This window comes from Erpetoichthys calabaricus, chromosome 9 (genome assembly GCF_900747795.2).
Source record: "Erpetoichthys calabaricus chromosome 9, fErpCal1.3, whole genome shotgun sequence".
NCBI classification, from domain to species: Eukaryota; Metazoa; Chordata; class Cladistia; order Polypteriformes; family Polypteridae; genus Erpetoichthys; species Erpetoichthys calabaricus.
The window spans coordinates 174634579-174654678 of NC_041402.2; the positions used below are offsets into that span (position 1 = coordinate 174634579).

The 20100-nt window shown below is 45.5% G+C and overlaps 1 protein-coding gene across 9 annotated transcripts in view; it reads left to right on the forward strand.

Moving 5' to 3' along the window:
- The window catches only part of gramd1ba (GRAM domain containing 1Ba), a 369918-nt gene that overhangs the window by 269188 nt on the left and 80630 nt on the right, over positions 1-20100 (forward strand). The window lies entirely within an intron of this gene.

A 20100-nucleotide genomic window follows, 5' to 3' on the forward strand; every position in this document is an offset into this window, starting at 1 on the left:
AGTTGGGTTGAAAATTAGCCATATGGACCCGTGGTGGACGCGACCACCCACCCCCCCCCCCCCCCCCCCCCAGCGCAGACACGCAACCCTGGCAGGCGTGAAGTCCGTGAGCGCCAAAAACGGAGCTTCCCGCGTGGTCGTGTGTGCACGCGCGACGTGTGTGGGTGCGCGGACACGGGGGTACTCATAGAGCGTGTGTGTGTGTGTGTCATGCTGATGAGCTCATTACATTCATTGGTGTGTGTGTCAGCGCTCCGACATGCTTGTGCACATTGCGTATGTGTGGCTGCTTGCATCTGTATGTACACCTGCAGGGGCTCATTCGATGTGTGTGTGTGAGTGTGTGAGTGGGTGCAGGTGGACGTGCTGGGTACATGTTCATGCCCTATTGCCAGTGAGAGTGTGTCTATCACGCTGTACACGCTGAGTGTACTGCCATGTGGATATGTGTGCATGTGTGTGTGCACATTGAGTGTGTATTTGTGTGTGTGTGTGAGAGAGAGCTTGACCATGGGGGTGCTCATTAAATGCATTTGTGTGTGTGTTGAATGTCAGTGTGAGTGTTTGTGGTGTGCACTGGGATTAATGAAGTATCTATCTATCTATCTATCTATCTATCTATCTATCTATCTATCTATCTATCTATCTATCTATCTATCTATCTATCTATTACAGTTAGCACAGGTGTACAGTATGTGCTGGTTATGTCCTCATGCTTTATTGTCACGAGAGTGTGCCTGTCTGTGTACACGCTGAGTGTGTAAGGATGTTGACTGTTTGTGTGCTTCTGCCAGTGTGTATACATTAAGTTAGTGTATGGTAAGTGTATGTGTTAGCTGCATGCTCATGCTTTATTGGAAGTGTGTGTGTGTGTGTGTGTGTGTTCACATCTCTATACACACCAATCATGTATGAGTGTGTGCATTTGAGTGTAGGTGTGTGTTCATTGTCGGTGCATGTGCTTGTGCATGCTTATATTCATCGAGTGTGATGTTTGTGCACACTACTCGGTGTGTGTAAGTTTATGCATATGTGTGCACACCTGCTTGAACATGGGTGTACTTATGAAACACTTCAGTGTGTGTGTGTGTGTGTAATTACTAAGTGGCTATTGGTGTAGGTGTTACACATTCATGCTTTATTGTGTGCATATCTGTGAGCACATTGAGTTTTTATGGATGCAGGAGGTTGTGTGTGTGTGTGTGTGTGCAATTGTAACTAAGTGTATGTGAGTGGGGCGGCACGGTGGCGCAGTGGGTAGCGCTGCTGCCTCGCAGTTGGGAGACCTGGGGACCCGGGTTCGCTTCCCGGGTCCTCCCTGCGTGGAGTTTACATGTTCTCCCCGTGTCTGTGTGGGTTTCCTCCGGGCGCTCCGGTTTCCTTCCACAGTCCACAGACATGCAGGTTAGGTGGATTGGCGATTCTAAATTGGCCCTAGTGTGTGCTTGGTGTGTGGGTGTGTTTGTGTGTGTCCTGTGGTGGGTTGGCACTCTGCCCAGGATTGTTTCCTGCCTTGTGCCCTGTGTTGGCTGGGATTGGCTCCAGCAGACCCCCGTGACCCTGTGTTCGGATTCAGCGGGTTGGAAAATGGATGGATGTATGTGAGTGAGTGTGTGTGTACACGCTGAGTGTGATGCCTCCTTATGAAAGCACATTGTGTGTATTTGTGTGATTATCAAAGTGTGTGTGTGTGTGTGCTGATTCGAACATGGGCATCCTCATTTGTGTGTGGTGTGCATTTTGATGTGTCCACACCGAGTGTGTACGTATGGATGTGGGCATTTGTGTAGGCACATGTTTGATTACCAGTGAGGGAGTGCCAGCTTGAGAGTGTTTCTGGCTGTGTGTTTGATCACTGAGTGTGTTGGTGTGTGTACACGCGTGCACACATGTCGGTGCTCGTATTGGTGTGTCCCGTGAGCTTCACTAATCAGGCTGAGCGGCTGGGCACGTTGAGCTTTTATTCACATTTGCAAACAAAACCCACAGCTCCTGAGTTGGGCATACTTGCTGTTGGAGCCCACGCTTGCTGTGCTCCTGTGGGGTCCAGGGGTGGTCCTGAGGTTGCACACCTTGTGATTGTAAGACTTCATCATGCAGGCGGCATGAAGGAAACAAAACTGACTGGAAGAAGTTCAGTGGGATGGGATGGAGACGACTTACGAGAGAAACCGGCAACCCAAACTGCCTGGACAGGATGCTGTGACCGAGGAGGAGAAGCAAAAATGGGACTGGAGAGAAGGTGCAAGGAGAGGTCAGTCTCGATTATGGGAGGGGAGGCAGGTGGAGGAGACCCCAAGTCACTTAATGGAAGGCATAAAGAGGAGACTGGAGAAGAGAAGCGAAGCATGATGGAATGACTAGAAAAATACATGGAGGAGACCAAAAGGACAAGGAGAGGAGGTACAAGGACAGTGGACTGGTGGACACGGAAAGTCAAGATGTTTAGAGGAGACCTAATGTGACTGGAGAGAAAACTGATAACAGAATAGAAACGTAACTAGGGGGCTCCGCCCCCCTGCTCGCTTCGCTCGTCAACCCCAGGTGTTGGGTAACCCGAAATACATTGATGTATGTATGAGATATATTGGAGTGTAAAGGTGTAGATGACGAACAAAGGAAGTAAAGAACCCACAGCATGGCACATTAGAAAGATTTATTGGAATATTTCTTTATACACAACATTTGTAGTAAAGATGGTGTGTTGTCCGTGAATGAGTTTTCCTTGGTATGGAGTATCTACAACTTTAACTTTAATGTCAGATGAACGCTGAACTCTTGAGAAGGCTACATAAAGTTGTCCATGTCCAAGTACAGGCTCAGAGAGGTATATGCCAACTCTGTCCATGGTGTGTCCTTGGGATTTGTTGATTGTCATGGCAAGTGCAGGTTTAATGGGAAATTGGCGTCGTTTAAGTGTAAAAGGTAATTCCAGGTCAGAACTTGGAAGGTCAACTCTAGGAATCAAAACAGTATTGTTAGAATGTGATCCTGTAAGTACTTTTGCTTCAATAACATTGTCTGTCATGGTGTTGATGACTAAACGTTTACCGTTGCATAAACCTTGTTTAGTATTACGGTTTCTTAATAGATAGATAGATAGATAGATACTTTATTAATCCCAATGGGAAATTCACAGCATGACTATTGTCCCGATTTTAAGGTTAAGATTGTGTTGTGGTAATCCGGCTGGGTTAATAGTGTTTAAATATTCTAAGGGGAAATTAAGATGCTCATTCTCGTCTTCAGAATCAACATTGTCAGTACTTAGAAAGAGGCGGCTTTCTCCAGGAAGTAACGCAATGACCTGGTTATTTATGCGATCAACGTCAATATTCTTTGGACATAATATAGCCCGTTGTGTTAATAGTGGTATCTGGTCTAATGTGATTGCTGTTCCAAACACCTCCGTCACTAAGTCGTCGCAGATAAAGGCTTGAGGGATCTGAATAATAGCTGGGTGAAGTCCATATGTATTGGTAAGGTTTCCATCTCCTAGTTGCAATAACCAATTGGTATATTCTGGATCTGGACATCGCATGTTTTGTACCAAATGTATTGTCTCAAAGTAATGCCAATTGTCTGCGTATTTCAAACTGGACTGAACAATAGCTGAACGCATGGCATGTGGAACAATAGCTAAGCATTGTCGAAAATCTCCTCCTAATAACAGTACTTTTCCTCCAAATGGAATATTATTATTCATTAACGTTTGGAGAAGTTTATCAATGGTGTTGAGTACAGTAAATGACTGGATGCCATTGTACATTCGTCTAAAATCAACAGTTTTGCAAGACGGATTTCTTGTGCATTGTTACTGTTCATTTTCATAGTTGATACCAATGTTTCCGTGATTGGGACTGGAAGTTTGAATAAGGAGTGACATGTGCGACCATTTATCAACAAATTAGCTGCTACTCCGGTTGTAGCTGATGCGATAATTAACTGTTGTTTTGCAGTAAAGAAATGTATAAGTGTTTCCTAAAGGTATGTCTTTCCGCTTCCCCCAGGGCCGTCAAGAAAGTAGCATTTGGGTATCGGCTGTCTGTTTGGTTTTGCTTCCGCAGTTTCAGACGCGCGTTGTAGGCGCCTACGTTTATTTTTTTTATCCATGCGGGCTCATTTTTGTAGCTCCGTTAGTTGAGCTGGATCGTTTTGGAGATGTGACCGTGACTCCATTAGTTATCCGCTGTCTACCGTTAGTAATATGGATAATTGCACTTACTGTTAATACGGAGCATTTTCTGTGGTTGTACTGTTAATAATGCATCACTGTAATGTGATTCACATATGCTATATGGTTTGGACGTGTGAGGATGCCAAACGTTTAATACGGAGAGTTCGTTTATTCTTATTACCCGGACCATGCTGCGTAGTGTGGACGTTTAGTTCAGAAGCGCGTTGTAGGCGCCTGCGCCATTCGTACTTTCTCGCGCCTTCCGTACTATCTTTGTGGACCTCTGCGTACTCCGTAGTGTCTTCCGTTTGACTCTGGGGTGCAGTGCAGAATCCTCTTTTCTGTGTGGCTGTGTCATTAGTCGTTAGCTATGGGCGCGTTGTTGCTTCATGTCTTATTTACGTTGGTTGAGCTCTTTCATTTTTGAGCAGTGACTCCTTCGTTCGCGGTGGATCAGACTTCGGTTGTGGTTTATGAGACGTGCGCTGTAGGCGCCAGCGCACTATGTCTCCTGGGTCCATCGCCGTGTACCTGCGTCCGTGCCTTCCGGTTTACCATTCTCGGTTAGTAATATGGATGAATGGACGGTAGTAATTAGAAAAGAGATTCACTGAGGATACCTAAAGTGACTGGAGAGAAGGTACAAGGATGTTGGACTGGTGGACATGGAAAGTCAAGACATTTAGAGGAGACCCAATATTGCTGGAGAGAAAAGGGTGGAACTGCAAACTGAGTATTAAAGAGAGACTGAGGGATTAGAAAAGAGGGCCAAAGTGACTGGAGAGAAGCTACACAAGGACAATGGACTGGTGGAGATGGAACATCAAGACGTTTAGGGGACACCGGCACATTTAATACAGAAGAGTCTCATGTTAGATGGAATATAGCGATTTGAAAAGGGCTGTGGACCCAAAGTGACTGGAGAGAAGGAACAAGGATAATGGTCAGTGTGTGCTTCCATTAGAGTGGCGATACCTGGAGGAGACTCAAACTCATGTCAAGGAAGATACCAAGAGAAAGAACCAAACTGGCTGGAGAATAGAAGCATGGTGGGTGGGCTATAGTGATCAAAGAAGAGGTGCACAGAGGAGACCAGATATATCAGGAGAAAAGGTAGAAGGAAAATGAACTGGTGGATTTGGAAAGTGGAAACCTTTCGAAGAGCCTCGGTGTTCCAAGGTGGGCATACTTACTGTAGTATAGTAGAGACGCATCTTGGACAGGCCGCTATAGTGATGAGAAAAGAGGCACATGGAGGAGACCCAAAGTGTGTGGAGAGAAGGTACAAGGAAAATGGGCTCTGCTTATGAACCTGGAGATACATGGGGGAGACCCAGACTCACATCAAAGAAGGTATGAGAAGAAAACACAACTGAGGAAGATGTACATGGAGGAGACTGGAGATAAGGTGCAAAGTGTCAAACAAACAAAAATGGCTGGAGAAGAGAGATGAAGGAGCGATGTCTATACGGGGTAGTGAAGGAGTTATGGGGAGGCCAAACTGCATGCCAGCAGATTCGTGGGCCTGTTTTCTAAATTATGGAGTCCAGTGCATGAGATGTTCCGTCACCACTTTGCAATTCGTCGTCAGATTGTGTCGTATTAGAGTTCAGTTATTAGATATCATCTCCACCAAGACAAGGGTCTCCTTTTCATATTATGCCCTTTGGCTCATTTTATTTTATTTTTTTGTTTTTAATTTTGAGGTCTCTGTAGGTGCCCAAAGTGCCTTTGTTGGGTTTTGTCTTCACACCCTGATGTGATATTTTTGTAGTCGTCAAGGTAGCACTGTGGTTTGCATACTGGCCCCGGGCACTGCCTATGTAAAGTTTTTCTCCTGGCATTCCAGTTTCTCCCTCCAACCCATAGATGTACAGGTTTGGGTGGGCTGTCCTCTCCCAAGATGGCTGGGTTGTTGGTGTTGGGTATGAGTCTCACCCCGAATTGTCTGTTGGTGGGACAGCCTCTAATCCCCTTCAAGTGGAAGGGTACTGCTTTGGCCAAAAATGAGCTGAGTCTAAAGGCTTTCAAGGGGTAGTAAGTGTTTTGAAGACTCTGTGTTGCTGATAACGGTGTTGGCTTGTCCTTATCCTGTCTGTGACTAATTCTGAAATACTGTAAACTTTCATCTCACTTTCTTTATGTCACATCTGACGACTTTTCCAGCAATTTTCAATTGTAGCCTTCATTCACATAACCTTAGCGTGTGGGCGGCGGTCGTGTAGTCTGACATACCCAGTGACTCGCTTAAGCTAAATCTAACTGGTCTGATTTTGTCTTTAGCCGTGAGAGCTGCACAACCAATGGGGGCTCTTCTGGAAATACAGTAGACTGCCAGCCATGAGGAATAAAGGGGGGATGCGGGAGTTTAGGACCTCACAAACAGAAGAGAAGCTCGTCTGTCTCATGTCTAATGTTTTATGTACCACAATAGAATGGGTAAAACAAGGGGGCAGATATTGCATCTTGTTAACTCTTTATACAGCACCACCTCTGTCACGCAGCACGCTATTGGCTATCAGAAAAAAAAGGGGCGGGTTTAATTAGGTGGAAGGTCAGCACCAGTTACTAAATGTGACATGCCCTTGATTTTTAAACTCATGTGGTCCGGCGACAAGATCAGCAACTTCAGGTGGCAAGTCTGACATACCCAATGGCAAGAAGTCACGTAATGTGACATGGGCTTCACCGAGTATCACCGTAGGGTCAATTTATAGTTTTCAGACAGTGTACTGCTAGTTTTACAATAGAAACAGATGCGGGGTCTTGTGGGGGATTGAGGCTACATCTGGTGATGTTAAGTCCAGGACTTCAGCCTCAAGTCGACTACCGGACTTCACGCTCTGCTGGAGCTCATTCTTCAGGGGCTTATGGTTTCTAGAACCTTCGCAGCAATTTCCATGGCATTTAAGTGGTGAGAATTTACTAGTAATGTTCAGTCAGTGTGGGAGTTTCGTAGCTGGGCTTTGGTTTGGGGCAATGGGCACACTGTGTACATCATGTGCCTTCACACAACATGAACCTTTTTCAGGAACCAGGGACTTTTTGGAAATTCAAGAACTTTTTTTTGCATTCCCACCACAAGAACTCAGCCCATTTGTATCTTTTTTAGCTCGTAATTGTGTATTGACTGGTTGACCATAAGCACTGCCACCATCTTACAAACATGTTAGTAATTTGTACTTTGGAGGGTTATCAGTGAAGATGGAGTGCTGCACTTTGCACCATATCACTCCTCATAGACGCCCCCCCTAAGTGTGCCATGCCATGCATATCTCATTGAAGGGATGAGGTGGGAGTTTCCACCCGAACGCACCTCACTTCACACCACATTACTCCTCAAAGATGCCCATAGGTGCCCGCACCATACATCACATCCAGACAATAATTTGGGGGTGTCCCCAGTGAACTCCTAAACGCACCTCACTTTGCAGCACATCACTCCTCATAGACGCCCCCCAGGTGTGCCACACCATACATCACATCCAGACAATAAGTTGGGAGTGTCCCCTGTGAAATCCTAAATGCATATCACTTTTCACCACATCACTCCTCATAGATACCCATAGGTGCCCGCACCATACATCACATCCAGACAATAATTTGGGAGTGTCCCCAGTGAACTCCTAAACGCACCTCACTTTGCACCACATCACTCCTCATAGACGCCCCCCAGGTGTGCCACACCATACATACTCACATTGAAGCAGTAAGGCGGGAGTGTCCCCAGTGAACTCCCGAGCGCACCTCACTTCACACCACATCACTCTTCTTTGCATGTCACGTATTTGGCATATTGGTTACAGTTCCTGTGGTGCAGTGGGAAAGCAACACACGAAAGTGGCCAGAGACCACACGTGGCCCAGGGCTAACTAACATCGTACAGGAACTCATTGGTTCCTGACAACAATGTCCCCTCAGTGAGAGAACGCCCATCGTCACTAAATATGAGCTTGGCAGGTGTTGCTTCTGCTGATCTCTCAGCCTTGAGTCACCAAAAGGAGATATGGCGCAGTTAGTATGATTATTTTCTTGATAAACACCTTGTCTTAACCGGTCCATTTTATAGCACCTTTTAAGTCAGGCTTGTTGCTGAAACGATACAATACAACACAACGGGACTGATTAACGAAGGACAGCGAGAGTGAGATCAGGACCCTGGACAGAAACTGCAAGCGTCTATCAGTAGACGGAGGCCTATAGATTACATACAAGAAGAGCTAGGGCGGCACGCAGGTTTGCATTCTGCAGCTCATTTTATTTATTTATATTTAGTTATTTATGAAGTGGATTGCCCATTCTTCAGGGTTGTGCGAGTGTAATGGCCCTTTAAATGTTTCTAATGTGCTAAACTCTCAACGTCAACCAAACCGCCACTTCCTTCAAGCGCCCCGCCCGCTCCTCATGCCGCCCACGGCACTCCGTGCGTCTCTGCCGTTTCACACATAAATTATTAGTAAGTAACGATAACACAAAGGAAATAGCTGCGTTGTCCAAATAAACTTTCCGAAAGTTACAGAATAATAATGTTTTCAGCCATGTACCTAATAAATAAATAAATGATGTTTATCCTGATCAGCGTTTTTGTCGCAAAATGGGGCAAAATAGCGGGAGATGCTTCAAGCTGCGCCCTCGCAGGCATTAAGTCATCCACCTCTCATCGGCTTGCCGAAGCAAGAACTTAAAATTAAAGAAGAGCTCAGGCGTGCGAGATGAAGATCTTTCTGCTCCATCCATTAGACATGCAGCCGGCTTATTTTTATTTTCCCTTTTCTCTGCCTTTTTTGCTTATACAACACAGAAGACGCCATAAAGTCCAGAGCAGCGGTTCTTAAACTTTGTTTCCTCACGACCCAATTTGATGTCTTCACCACACAGAATTAAAGCCGACAGTCATCCATTGGGTTAGTGTTTGGGGGGGGGGGGGGGGGGGAGGGATTCTCCCCCTTGAGTGATCACTGGTCATAAATCACTGGGACAATGCAGAAAGAATGTTCAAATGTATTTGGTTTTATAAAATATTAGTCCACAAGAGAGGATGCTTTCAATGTGAATTAGTTAGCTAAATTGCTTTGAGGGTCTGTCAGTCTGCAGTTTCAAAAAATAACACTTTTAATCTCCAAGACAGACTTTTTGCCAATCGTTCCCTTAACAGACATTTTCGGTGCAAAAATACAAAATTGGGTTACTAACGTCAACTGAAACAGAACCCATTCGTGACCCAAGTCCTGTCTGTACATCTTTACATTGATTATTACTGTAACATAACATTCTTAAATTTGAGTAAACCAAACCAGAATTGTGCGGGACCAGACCCTAACACCATAGCAGGGGATGCAAAGCAGAAACCAACCTTGGAAAGCCGTGCCAGTCCATTGCTGGGTCCATAGTGTCATCAAGTCGGCCCTCCGAGTTCTTCTGTATTTCCAATGAGAGGTGGTAAGAAACCAAAGGTGCAGCCTCTGGCCTCTCAGCTTTTGTAGAGATCTTCATGGTGGCCATGGTGCTACATTCTTAACTTGTTTAAGACTCGTCTTGTGTTGTTCTGTTTAGTTGAAGCTCTTGGCTTGAGACGGTCAACTGTGTAACTTTGTCCTGTCACGTCTGTTCCTGAACAGCCCCCCCATCAGAGTGAGATTTACTCGATTATATTGACCTTCTTTGTAAGTCGCTTTGGATAAAAGCGTTTGCTAAGTGAGTAAACGTAAATGTAATTCTCATTAGCAACAAGAGGATTATGGGAGGGAGCTGGCTAGGTATGTACATGTGATTTCTCATTTTTTTTATTTTTAATAAATTTGCAAAAACCTCAAGTAATTTTTTTTCACGTGTCATTATGGGGTGTTGTGTGTAGAATTCTGAGGAAAAAAATGAATTTAATCCATTTTGGAATGAGGCTGTAACATAACAAAAGGTGGAAAAAGTGATGCGCTGTGAATACTTTCCGGATGCACTGTACATAGAGATAGATAGATAGATATAGAAATAATGTAGTTGCCAGGAAGGAAGGACGGTCATCCTGGCTGGGATAAAGGAAGGATTCATACCTGGCCAGGAAGCCATAATAGAAGGACTGGGTTAACCATCAGGGTGTCCACTGGAGGGCTGCATTTCCAGACTCCAGTTCCCATGCCACTCTGCAGGTGTTCTAATCAGCTTCAGCCCTGAGGAACACTGCCACCTGTTGTGTGGGGGAATGACCTGCACCTAGTAAGTCTGTTTGACCGGTGCTGCTGTCTTAGAAGCTGAGTGATATAATTCAGTGTCTGCCTTGTGAGACTGATATTTGAAATTGTGTTGTCTCCTTCTCGGCCTGTCACTGTGTCAGGGGACCAAGCTGAGACAGAGTCAAGGGAGGGGTCCAAGTTACCAGTAAATCCACCATCCACTGATGGCATTCACTTTCAATTGCACGTGTCAAACTGTAGGGAGAGGGTCCTTATAATACTGAAGGGTGACCCCTTCCTACTGGTTTGCCCAGTGAAACACTTGCTTAATTTACAATTGACAGGACCAGGCTGTTCTCAAAAAGTGAAAGGTGGGCCCCTATCCCCCACCCGACTGGCTCATCACATTATTTAAAGAAGGATCTGGTGGTGTTTAACAGAGAGAGTGTTTGGCTCCAGATCAGATGCCATGTGAGGACTGGACACGTTTGATCCATGTGTGTGTGGACAGCCTGGATGAGATCTCACTGTTACACAGGATGATAACTGATGATGAAGGGCTAGTGGAGAGGCCAGAAAAGATAATCATGTCGGACATATTCTTGTTAATAGGTTGGTCACTGTGAAATGGGATGTCATCTAGGGAGAGGTGGTGAGGTTGACGGTCATTGTGAGGTGGGAAGGACCTGTCAGGTGAGGGAATGCTGTTGAAAAACATCTTGTGAAAGGAAAAGAGGGTGTGGATTATCTTTAGGTCATTTTACAAGAGATAATGATGGGGAAGGTCATCTTGAGAGAGGCCATAATGTTGAAACTCAGGCTTGGGGTAGAGAAGATGACGGAGTGGGTCACCGTCAAGAGAGGATACAAAGTGGAACGTCATTCTGAGCTGGTGGTCTGAAGGTAACTGATGGTGAGGGTCATCCTCAGTGAGGTAATGATGGGGCGCGTCATTTTGAGAAAGGCTATGGTGTCGAAAGTCATTCTGAGACAGACAGGACACAGGTTTTACTCCACACAGCACATGATTTATTTACAACTTTCACTCCACGGCACAAGACAAAGCACAGTCCCTTCCTTTAGCTAGTCCTCCACTACTCCTCACGAGCTTCGTCCTCTTCCTCCTGTTAAGTGCTGGCGACTGGCTTCTTTTACAGGGCACCCAGAAGGAGTCCAAGTGCCCAACAATCTTATTCCAGCACTTCTGGGTATGGCAGAAGTGCTACCAAATAGGGCCCTGTAAAAGTCCAGGCGCCCCCTGGTGGTCACCACAGCTTCCATGCTCACAACCTGTGGCACCGCTACAAGCCAAAGGGGTCTTCCCTCTGCCCGTCCTGGGGGAGGAACATTCTTGAAAATACTCTCTCCCCTGGTCCTTCCATCCTCAGGACGTCCCAGCTGGGTAAGAACTGTGGCCATCCGCCACATATAGAAAGTAACATATTGAGATTGGCCCTATTTTATATTTACTTATTAGTCTGACGCCTTTATCCAAGTTGACTTACAACATTTATGATGCAATTGGTTACCTTTCTCATTTTTGGTTATGTAATTGGAGCCCACAGGCAGGTCAAGTGACTGTCTCAGGATCACACAGGTGTCAGTAGTGGGATTTGTCCAAAAAAGTCCAAAAGCCTTAACCACTGTGCCACACTGCCTAATGGGCCATAATGATGAAGATCAATCAGAGAGGGTGAGGCAGGTCATTTTGCTAGATGACACAATGGTGAGGGTCATCTCCAGAGAGGCTCTAATACTGGGGGTCACCTTGAGATGGAGATTCGGGTCATTTTGTGAAGAGATGATGGTAGTAGAACCGTCATCGGCTCCTTTGCCGACTACGGTGAGCTGGAAGAACCAGTAGCCAGTGGTATTTCACCAAATATAACCCAGCCTGGAGTCGACAGGTGCAGTGCTGAATGGTAAACGAATTCCCACAAGGCGCTTCACGTTAGGGCGCCATTCCAGTAACAATCAGATTGTTAGATTTTATACAACGCCTTCGCTTGCCGGCTGGACAGAGTCCTCTTCTTTTAGCTGCGTTAGTGGTCAGTTGACGGGGCAGTTTTGATGTGGCTGCGTCCTCCCTTTACGCTGATTCTGCAACAGTTAAGAGAAACGACAGGGGAAAAGGGAAAAAACAGTCACAGTGTGGGGATGGTAGGAGTTTGACTTTACCTGTTTGTGGTGTTTATGTTTTGTTGTTGTGTAAGAGTTTAGAAATAATCTCCGGGGGTGTGTGAAATATAGGGAAGATCATTTATGTGTAGGAACAAGGGGAGGATAAGGGGATAGACCCCCCACTCTCCTCTATCAGAATGGTATGAGCCCATTGCCCTTTGTCTAAAGTCAGTGAGGAGGTGGCACTGTTGTGCGCATTGCCCCCCCCCCCCCCTCACCCCCCAATGCTGTTGGCTGTCTTAAAGGATTTTTTTTTCAATCTTTATAAGGCAGGGTGTCTCCTACATTTTGTGATATCTTCAGCGCAGGTTTTGGCTGCTACAGACCCCTCGGACCAATTCTTCAATCTTTTCCTATCTACCATTTTTTTTTGGACCAATTCTTCAATCTTTTCCTATCTACCATTTTTTTTTGGACTGGTACATTTTATGAGGCCCTTGCCTGTAACTACTGTGCATGAATGTTTTCAATAATCTATTTAATTTGTCCTCTCTCTTTGTATTATCGTGATATCTCCCACTACTTACTCTTTACCTAGGGGTAAGTGTACTCATCGGGTTCATCACCGGGTCGGTCTGCACTTTGGGATTACCACACACACAAGACACACACACAGCTGGCTAACCTTTAGCACTTTAAACCACACAAGTGCCTTAGGAATAACACGGCCTGTCACTCTCTCAGCACTTCAAGAGACTTACTTATTATCAGCACGAACAACATACAATGTTTTAATAATACAGTGCATCCGGAAAGTATTCACAGCGCATCACTTTTTCCACATTTAGTTATGTTACAGCCTTATTCCAAAATGGATTAAATTCATTTTTTTCCTCAGAATTCTACACACAACACCCCATAATGACAACGTGAAAAAAGTTTACTTGAGATTTTTGCAAATTTATTAAAAATAAAAAAATTGAGAAAGCACATGTACATAAGTATTCACAGCCTTTGCCGTGAAGCTCAAAATTGAGCTCAGGTGCATCCTGTTTCCCCTGATCATCCTTGAGATGTTTCTGCAGCTTCATTGGAGTCCACCTGTGGTAAATTCAGTTGATTGGACATGATTTGGAAAGGGACACACCTGTCTATATAAGGTCCCACAGTTGACAGTTCATGTCAGAGCACAAACCAAGCATGAAGTCAAAGGAATTGTCTGTAGACCTCCGAGACAGGATTGTCTCGAGGCACAAATCTGGGGAAAGTTACAGAAAATTTTCTGCTGCTTTGAAGGTCCCAATGAGCACAGTGGCCTCCATCATCTGTACGTGGAAGAAGTTTGAAACCACCAGGACTCTTCCTAGAGCTGGCCGGCCATCTAAACTGAGCGATTGGGGGAGAAGGGCCTTAGTCAGGGAGGTGACCAAGAACCCGATGGTCACTCTGCCAGAGCTCCAGAGGTCCTCTGTGGAGAAAGGAGAACCTTCCAGAAGGACAACCATCTCTGCAGCAATCCACCAATCAGGCCTGTATGGTAGAGTGGCCAGACGGAAGCTACTCCTTAGTAAAAGGCACATCGCAGCCCACCTGGAGTTTGCCAAAAGGCACCTGAAGGACTCTCAGACCATGAGAAAGAAAATTCTCTGGTCTGATGAGACAAAGATTGAACTCTTTGGTGTGAATGCCAGGCGTCACGTTCGGAGGAAACCAGGCACCGCTCATCACCAGGCCAATACCATCCCTACAGTGAAGCATGGTGGTGGCAGCATCATGCTGTGCAGATGTTTTTCAGTGGCAGGGACTGGGAGACTAGTCAGGATAAATGGAAAGATGACTGCAGCAATGTACAGAGACATCCTGGATGAAAACCTGCTCCAGAGCGCTCTTGACCTCAGACTGGGGCGACAGTTCATCTTTCAGCAGGACAACGACCCTAAGCACACAGCCAAGATATCAAAGGAGTGGCTTCAGGACAACTCTGTGAATGTCCTTGATTGGCTCAGCCAGAGCCCAGACTAGAATCCGATTGAACATCTCTTGAGAGATCTTAAAATGGCTGTGCACCGACGCTTCCCATCCAACCTGATGGAGCTTGAGAGGTGCTGCAAAGAGGAATGGGCGAAACTGGCCAAGGATTGGTGTGCCATGCTGTGGCATCATATTCAACAAAACTTGAGGCTGTAATTGTTGCCAAAGGTGCATCGACAAAGTATTGAGCAAAGGCTGTGAATACTTATGTACATGGGATTTCTCAGTTTTTTTTATTTTTAATAAATTTGCAAAAACCTCAAGTAAAGTTTTTTCACGTTGTCATTATGGGGTGTTGTGTGTAGAATTCTGAGGAAAAAAATGAATTTAATCCATTTTGGAATAAGGCTGTAACATAACAAAATGTGGAAAAAGTGATGCGCTGTGAATACTTTCCGGATGCACTGTATCTCAGACTTTTGGTCTCCAAGAATATATTCAGACATACAAAGGCTCAGTATCCTTGACTATAGGCCATTTATCAGCCAAGAATACCTTACTTTATGTACCGTTCCCTACTATTGGGTGGAGCTCACACCCTTAGCCTTAATAAACCTCACAGCACAGAGCATTTGGCAAACCTCTGGCTGCACCAGGTGCTCAAAGAAATCTACCTTATTACTTCAATCACTCTATAGACATGAAGACAAAGCATAGAACGTTAAAAGCAGCGTGATATTTATTACAATAATAATAATAATAATACCAGCAGAGAAAAGCATAAAAGAAAATGTGGATAGCCAAGTCTGGAGATATGCAGTATTTAGAAAAAGCTTACGAAAAAGTAAAGATGACAATGATGAATGTCACAGGCGGCTTGTGATCTTGCACTCAAAGTTGTTCATGAGATGCTTTGCCGACGATCGGATGGAAACGGCCGCACGTTGATGTCGCTCTGTTCTCTTCTGCCTCTGTCTTCAGACGAAGCATATTTATTATCAAACTAGCCATGTAAGCCCGTGCTGTAGAAACTATTGAAATCGTTCAGAAAAAAAACCTGAAATGTAGAGATGTCAGGTAATTGAAAGGAACCACTCTGGGCGTCTCTCTCTCTCCTAGGAGGTTTCGTTTTGCTGATGTGCTCACATCGCTTGTGCATCAGCGACGGGAGGAAAAGTAAAAGGAATACTGTTTTGCCGATGTTAGCGGCTCAGCATCTCTGTCTTCTTCTGAGGTTTCGTTTTTCCGACGTGCTGGTCTTGCTTGTGTTATTAGTGACTAAGCGAGTTTTCTGTTTCCTCGGGGGTGGAGCCCTTACCCCGACTCCACCTCTCACTTCTGGACCAGACAGACAGACAGACTTCCATGCATGGACATTTATATATAAGATAATACTGTGGGGGGGGGGGGGGGAATTGCAAGATGTGATTGTTAGATATTCTGATCGGCTGGCTGTCAATATAATGAATGAATTCAGGCGACAGTAAAACATTTTGATGTTGCTTAGTACCTACTGGCATGTCTTCCTTTCTCAGGCTGTAAACCCGTTTAGCAACTTGTTGTCCCTGATGCCCAGGTTTTAAAGTAATCAATAACCTGTGGCATCTCCTGAATTGCTGGTCAGTTGAAATAAATGGTACTGTGATTTAGGAAAACAAACTGCCTTTGACCTTAACCCTTAAATCGCCAGAACTGGCTATAGTCGATTCCCAGTGCAGTTTGCCAGCACACCGGAGCTGATCAGTCCGTGCCGTACATTTGTTGAGCAGCCAGCCAACTCATGACCACTGGCGCCCCCCCTAGTGAATCCACATCACTGTCACTGGGATTCAGCTGCTGCACTAGACTGGCCTGCCAGCGTCAGCATTGGCCTCTGTGTACCTGAGTGCAGCCCCTTCAGTTCCCCCACAAACCCCCCTATCTAGTGGCTGTGTTGCTGCGGGCAGCTTTTGCCATGGAGGTCCTCATATAAGCAGGGTGACATTTATCAAACGTATGCACACTTCATAGCCCCCTCACACCCCCCCCCCCAGCCAAGTACCCCAGCTGTCAAGAATTTTCTTGTCGTCTTCCTCAGTGTGAGACTCAGCAAGTATGCCATCCCACTCACTGGCATCCACCCTCGTGTTCAAAGGCAGCCTGCCGTGCCAGCCTCATCAGGAAAAGGAAAGTCTCCCTGGGGACTTCAGACATCCAGGTCCCTCGGTGGGCTTCCTAATTGGCCAAGCTGTGTACCGCCTGAGCCTTGTGGGATGCCGGTTAAGCCCACTTTGTCACATCTACCATGACATCCAGCCGAGCCAAGGAAATGTCAATGTTAATGACGCGGCAAGACAATGGCGTGAGCGACATTTCAGGGGGCACGGGGTCTTGATGCCCAGTGTGACTTTAGAACAACATAAATGCCTCGATAGGGAAAGGCCATTACAGAAACCAACCAAGCCCCCCCCAAATTTGTCACTTCCTATTTCCCTAACCCATTCAAATTAATGTCAGATTGCGATGTTAAGTTTCTCCAGGGGTCTTTGTTACTGTATGGAAAAAATCAGACCTGAGGTTTCACAATGGATCTGTTAATATTTATTCTCTCGTATGGTTCAACCTATCAAGCAGGACACCTCAAATGACCCACAAGGTGCTGCAGAGAAGAAGCAAAGTGGGCACCTGGTGATGCTTCCTTTCTGGTGTGACCTGAAGAACTCGGCCCACTCCTTATATACTGGGGTCAAAAGAGGAGACAAGAGAACCATAAAAGGTTTGGGGCAGCCACCCATATAATTGATCCTGGCTGCAAAATGACTGATTTGGTGTCCAAAACCGAACTGACGGGTGAGGCTCAGATGGTGAGCTTTTAAAGTGTGGCAGAGGAAGTGAGGTATAAGTAATAATAATAATAATATTTTATTTGTATAGCACATTGTCATACAAAAAAGTAGCGCAAAGTGACCGAAAGTGGCATCCTCTGAGCCAGAAGTTATGTCATCAGGCTCGTGACCAAAAGTGGCATCCAGTCGACTGATAGTGATGTCATCGGGCTTGTGACTGAAAGTGGCATCCTCTGGACTGAAAGTGACATCATCGGGTTCGTGACTAGAAAGAGACATCGTCTGGATTGGAAGTGGCATCCTCTGGGCCGGAAGTGACGACATCGGGCTCATAACCAAAAGTGGCATCATCGGGCTCATGACCAGAAGCGGTGGCGTCTGGATCGAATGTGACATCATCAGTCTTGTGACCAGAAGTGACATCCTATGGGCCGGAAGTGACGTCATTGGGCTTGTGACCAAAAGTGGCATCCTCTGGACTGGAAGTGACGTCATTGGGCTTGTGACCAAAAGTGGCATCCTCTGGGCCAGAAGTGACCTCATCAGGCTCGTGTCCCGAAGCGATGGTGTCTGGACCAGAAGTGACATTATCGGGGCTTGTGACCAGAAGTGGCGTCATGGAGACCAGACGGAATTTCCCGTAACACGTCTGCAGTAGAAAGAGAGAAAGGATCAGTGCATGTCGCCACCCCCTGGTCTGGTGTGGAATTACCTTCCATCGAGCCCTTTAGCTGCCTCCTATGCGCACGTGTGTGACAACTGGCAAGTAAGTAAAGACATGTGGGGGTCCTTGTGCGGTGATAGCCGTTCACGCTTAGTTTATCATACCAATCCGTGACAGGAAACGGGTGCCATTACAGCTTAACTAATAGTGGGACAGTACGCACAGTGGAGTGAGAAAGCCTCCAGACCCCGTATTCTCGTGGTATTCCCCCTTTTCTTGCCCTTACTTACTTTCTCCAGGGATATGTGAACTCCGCAGGTTGGTCTCCTCTCGCCCCTTTAAGATTAACACACACACACACACACACACATAGATATATACGCATACACACAGACCTCCACCACAAGAGTGTTGTATATGAAAGAAGGAAGGGGGGCAGACGCCCCAACGAGTGTGGAGGTACAGGCCAGGGACACAGAGTGACAGAGAGACGGGGAGACGGATTTAAATGCAAGCCCATCCAAGTTGAGGCAACTGGGACTTTTATGTGTCATAATGTTAAGACTTCGGCCTTTATTTCTTTGATTTGGTTGCTGTGGTTCTGTGTTCAGTTGTTCATTTAAAAGTTTGATTAAAATGTTAAACAACAGTAACTGTATTTTTTGATAACATAAAAAGAGCCGGACCTCCCATCACTAGGTGTTAGCACCAATTCTGTGAGGTGGGGGGGCCTAAGGGCTCATTTATACTCGTTATACATGCATGAATCATGGCTGCCATGCGTTACCGGTGTTCATTTCATGAGCAGGTCCTCAGAAATTAACACAATGCATGCACAAGTTGCAGTACCAGCAAAAAAGTCAGGTGGCGCAGTGTGATAAAAGTCGGAATGTGACGTCAAGAGTCTGTTTACTACCTACTGTACATGTGACAGAAAGCCGCTTTGTGGATACTACGAGATCGATGTACGCGCTTCGATGTTTGATGAACGGTTTGATGTGGTGAAGCGAAATGCCAATATACAAATGCATTCGTGGTGCTTTTACATTCATGCGTTGCATATTCCCGATCGTAATGACACGACACATCTTACAAGTCTCACATACCGTCTTTTTTTTTTTTTTGCACCTTCACAACAGGATCAGAATGTACGGCAGAGAAAAAAGTTAGGGACACAGTGAAAAGGTCCGTTTTGTGATTAGTGTGGAAATTCAGGCTGTTCAATTTCTTGGCCTGAGGTCAATCCGAAGTACTCAATATGCAACATCATGAAATCACAGATGGAAAGCTGACCATCGGACTCTTTGCCAGTTTGTCCAAGTTTCCGGATTCTGTAACTTCTCTTTGCGTTTAACCCTCTTGTTTTCTTAGCATATATGATTTTGCCTTCTGTTCCTCGACTTTTTGGAATATCCTGTTTGGTAAGAAGAAAGATCAACTTGATAATGTCGTCTGTCCAGTGCTTTTTTGTTTTAGAACTCTTCCATGTCCTGGCCAGCAGTCAATCCGAAGTGCACAATGTGTGACATCACAAGGTCACAGATGTAAAGACGACCATCAGACTCTTAGCCGGTTTGTCCAAGTTTCCGGATTCTGTAACTTCTCTGTGCTTTTAACCTTCTTGTTTTCTTAGTGTACGAGTTTACATTCTGTTCCTTGAATTTCTGCAATATCCTCTTTGGCAAGAAGAAAGATCAACTTGATAATTGTGTAGTCTGTCCAGTGCGTTTTTGTTTTATAACTCTTCCATTTCTTGGCCTCTTTATTGCTGCGGTCAAACCGAAGTGCAGAATGTGTGACCTCACGAGATCACAGATGGAAAGGTGACCATCGGACTCTTTGCCAGTTTGTCCAAGTTTCCGGATTCTGTAACTTCTCTTTGCATTTAGCCCTCTTGTTTTCTTAGCATATATGACTTTGCCTTCTGTTCTTTGACATTTTGGAATATCCTCTTTGGTAAGAAGAAAGATCAGCTTGATAACTGTGTAGTCTATTCAGTGCTTTTTTGTTTTAGAACTCTTCCATGTCCTGGCCAGCAGTCAATCCGAAGTGCACAATGTGTGACATCACAAGGTCACAGATGTAAAGGCGACCATCAGACTCTTAGCCAGTTTGTCCAAGTTTCTGGATTCTGTAACTTCTCATTGTGTATAACCCTCTTGTTATCTTAGCATA